Consider the following 5,028-nt stretch of genomic DNA (forward strand, 5'->3'; position numbering starts at 1 on the left):
TATGATTTGTGGGTTTACTTAATGCGATCCGTGGTTCGTCGTTCTAAAGTGAACCAGGTTCTAGGGCTAGATAGAGATGAGGGTATTTGAAGGTTGAAATGACGAGTCGGGTAATGATATTGTTAGATGGTAGGTTTCGGGGGAAAAAAATCAGGGTTTTTTTATTTACAGGTGAGTGTGTTTGATCATTTCCCATTATTCTATTAATAAAGACAAAGGTCAAAGGGGCATATATAAATTTGAAAATTTTGGAGGATATATTGAATATTATTAAGGAATAATGACCGCAAAGACCTACTTTTTAAAAATATGTACCAAAAAGTCCCTTCTAAAAAAATATGGACTCCTAATTAGTACCCAATTTATCAAATATTAGTCTAAAAATGATTTTTAAGCAAAAATACCATAATTACCCTTTCAATGTTTTTTGAAGTTTAAAGAAACAAGTTTATTTGAGAATATTTGAGTTATTCCTATGTTTTATAATTAAATGACATACCCCTTAACTAAAGTCATCTCTTATAGATCAATGAAAAAAATTTAAATGAAAAAGAAAACCTTGTTTTCTTTTCCCAAAATTAGTAATCTTTAAATCACATAGATGATGATGATGATAACAACAACAATCATTTTAAAGAAAATAACAAAAAATGGTTAAAAATAGAGTTCATATCGATGACAAAAAAACCTTTCTATCAGTGGTACCGATGGTCCTATCGGTGGCACTTACAAAACCCAGTTGCAACTCAAACAATTTTTCCAAAAAAACACGATTTTTGACCTTGAATTCTATTTTTCTTCAATCAAACTTCCAAAAATTATTATAAAAATATAGATTCATCTATAAAACATCTAACAACATATTCAAAATATGATTTTTGTAAAAGTAACATTTTCCCCCAATTTTAAACAAAAATATTAGATTTTTGAATCGAAAATTAAGATACACGAAATCTATGACTATTAGAAAGATATAGGAGTTCCTTAGCTTAGATCCAAGCTTTAGAAGCTACAAAAAATTTTATGGATCAGATTGAGTCAAAGTTTGACCCTCGAAAGTTGTAAAAAACTCTTCTTCGATTCTACTTGAAACTTGTGATGAACCAATCAATTTTCTCTTCTAAAGCGAAGTTCAATAGAGTCTCTATGTGGATGATAACCAAGGTGGAAAATGGAAGGAGGTTAAAGTTTTCTTTAGGATTTATTTTTAGAAAATAAAAGAATGTGAGAGAGAAAATTTTGGAATTTTGTTTTAAATTTGATATTTATAGAGCCCTAAGGAAGTAAGGGTGATTTTATGATTTATTTCTTGTTGTTTTAAAAAGTCTATGTCCCAAACTTCAATTTTAGTGAACATTCTATTTGGGTAATTTTTCGATACGAATCTAATAGTGTCATTGGATTTCTAAAATTCTGACTCCATCAAAATATCCCCCATTTGGGTAAATATTTGACAAGCAAAACGAGAATTTTATAAATTTTTTGTCTAAACTCTAATTGATATGTGTTACAGGTTAAAGTATGTTTTTCGACTATTTTGGATCTAATAGTAATGTTAGATTTCCTCAAAAATTTGTAAATTAAAATCCATACTTTTAAATCATGGTATAAACTCAAAATTTGAAAAATAAATCAGAACTTCAAATATTTTCTTGAGATACAAGTTGCATTTTCAGGAAATTACAAGTGGTAAACATTTGAGATCATTTTTTGTGATCATCAACACGTGAGAACTAAGACTGAAAAATATGTGGGCCAGATGATATTACCCAACCGCGCTGTGGTAAAGCTGACCTTGATTTGGTTGCTCTTTCGCTTGTTGACTTCTTTTGGTGCCATGAGTCTGAAGGGGCTCTCAATTTTTCTTCTTGGGTCCTCATTCTTGATGAATTTGACCCGAGAATCCAACAAAATGAATTGTACCAAATTAGACTCTCTCATTTACATAATAATGCATGCAATATGTCATATTTTATCAAATATTATGTGTAAGAGCTAGAATGAGCACATGCATAATTTCCATGTTAAAACCCTGAGTTATGCAGATGAAAGCAAAATAAGTGTCGTCAAAATACATAATAAAATATAAAGATTTAGGCACTCTTCACAAAACTAAACCCATTGAAATCTAGATGATGTATGTCTACCCAAATCATATTACCCTCCCACGTTGTATCTCATTGTGGGATGAAGACTGAGAGTGTTAATTGATTATGTGTCTACCCATTTATATTCTAGAATTTGAACCACTTGTATATGATAACTATTTGTTTAGGCATTTTATTATTGAGATAAACCTAACCAAAATTTATGACATTGAAGACAAGGTTCTCAACATATATTAATCAGATTGAATACAAGAATATTCGACTTCGAATCCATTTTTTTTTTCTAATATCCAAATTTGAATCTAAAACTGACGAATAGTTTAAAGCCATATTCAAATTCAAATTTAATTATCTTATGGGATATCCAATCCAGATATAGTATATATATATTATAGATAATATACTTTAAATATGTAACAATTGAATTCTTGAGATGAAACCGATTGCCATGTGATACAGAATCACCACCTGATTTAATGTTTAAATTTAAATAAGATTTCTTTTTCCTGGCAAGTTGAATCAATGAGAAGATCCACAAATCAAAATTTTGGGTTCAGAGGTTCGATTATGACTTAGTGAACGTGTTAGGCACCCCGACTCACCTGTTTATACAATTACCTACCTAGCGTCACTTAGTATTTCGAATCATAATATTTTTTTAATACTAGATTTTGATATTTACAAGTAATGTACATTGGATCGAATCAGATCTAAATGAATCATAGGTATATATCTAATCTACCAATGGTTCAAGGATTTTAGGCACATGCCCCTGCACTGCCTTCCATACTCGCCCCATAGTGGATCGAAGCTCCTGATTCAATCAAGTGTAACTCTAGCATGTGTGTGCAAGTGTCATTTTTAAGATTTAATTAAATTCAATAAAATGAGGTGACTTAACTCAAGACCAATCAGAGAAGGCAAGACTAATTCTTGAAATTATATGATCGATGGGTCAATTTCGATTTGTCAGGCTTAGAATCGTTATGACAACATCTCTTGCTAATTGAGAGAAACCCATTCTTCAATCTATTCTAAAAAAAATTGACTTGGACAACATCAAACTAACTTCAAAATCCCAATTTCTTTCTTTTTTTTTATTTTTTTATTTTTAGTTTTTTATGCATTAGCACATTGGCACTCCAACGCCACCGCCCTTTAGAGTTTTATGGAAAACAACATAAATGAAATAATAAAAAAAAAAATTATTTTTTATCTTTATCTAAGTTTTGGAAATGGATGGTTACGAAACTTCCACCTAACTTTCAAATTAAAATTCAATTGGCAATAAATGCAAACAAGCATTTATTATGTAAAAAACCAACATATCCTATCTTTTCCACTGAAAAAATGTGTGGAGAATACTAACGTTCCCATGAATTCTCGACTTTAGCATTCCCTTAAATATGAGACAGGATCAAGATTCAACATTTTATCTAGCATATTTTGTAAACTGGGGTTAGAAGTTTTAAAATTAGCTAGTATTTGATGAGGATGATCTCCTTATCCTCACACAAAATTAACCTATTTCGAAACTTCTAATCCTAGTTTACTAGTTGAAGAATTTTAGACCGTTAATTATTTGTAAATCACTCTTCATAGGGTTAGAAGTTTTGGAATGCACTGAGTTTTTGTGGAGATGATCTTCTCACAATAGAGATCATCCTCACAAAAACTCAGCCCATTCTAAAAATTATAACTCTAATTTACAAAACAGCTTGGATAAAACATTGGATCTTGATACTGTCTATATATATATATATATATATATATATGGGTCCCGTTCGGCACCCTAAGTTTTACCACACACTTTAACAAATGCGTTTTGTCTTACATGGGTTAGAAGTTTCGGAATGAGCTGATTTTTGGTGAGGATGATCTCTATGGTGAGGAGATCATCCTCACCAAAAATCAGCTCATTCCAAAACTTCTAACCCCATCAAAATTGATTTACAAAAAATGGACGGTCCACGATTTTTCAACGTGTAAACATGGGGCTAAACATTTCGGAATGGGCTGATTTTTGGGGAGGATGATCTTCTAATCATAGAGATCATCCTCACCAAAAATCAGCTCATTCCTAAACTTCTAACCCATGTAGGACAAAAAACGTTTGTTAAAGTGTGTGGTAAAACTTAGGGTGCTGAACATTTCCCTATATATATATATATAGGGTCAAGACCCATAGACTCATAAAGTTACTCATAAAGCTACAACGTATTTTGATGAGCAAAAATGTTCGGAATGGGCTGATTTTTTGTGAGGATGATCTCTTTGGTGAGGGGATCATCCTTGCAAAAAATCAGCCCCATTCCAAAACTTCTAACTCCATCAAAAGTGGTTTACAAAAAATGGACAATCCAGAATTCTTCAACTTGTAAACATGGGGATAAAAGTTTTAGAAGGGGCTGATTTTTTGTGAGGATGATCTCCTCACCATAGAGATCATCCTCAAAAAATATCAGCTCATTCCGAACTTTTTTGCCCATATATATATATATATATATATATATATATATATATATATATATATATATATATATATAATTTTATTGAATTCAAATTAAATATTATTAAAGTAGATATTTTGTTATTCGAATCTATATCTGATAAGGTTTTGAATATAAAATTATATTTAAATCTGATATATGAAAATTTTGAATAATATTTGAATATTCGAATACAGAATTAAATCGGATCCAGATAATTGACTGTCCATTGATAGGACTGATTGGAGGATCAACAAGGTGTAATTTTATTTTTTTTGCTAGGCAAGTGAAATTAGTGTCACTAAGTAGTAAGTGAAGGCGGATATTGAACCAAGGTTATGGTATTAACACTCAAAAGGGTTAGAAATTTTGCATAACAAACTCGACAAGCATACACTTGATGTTGAAAGCCGGTTTGGCATGCAATAGTT

The sequence above is a fragment of the Akebia trifoliata genome, chromosome 2, assembly GCF_017979445.1.
Source record: "Akebia trifoliata isolate Shusen 1 chromosome 2, ASM1797944v1, whole genome shotgun sequence".
Taxonomy (NCBI): domain Eukaryota; kingdom Viridiplantae; phylum Streptophyta; class Magnoliopsida; order Ranunculales; family Lardizabalaceae; genus Akebia; species Akebia trifoliata.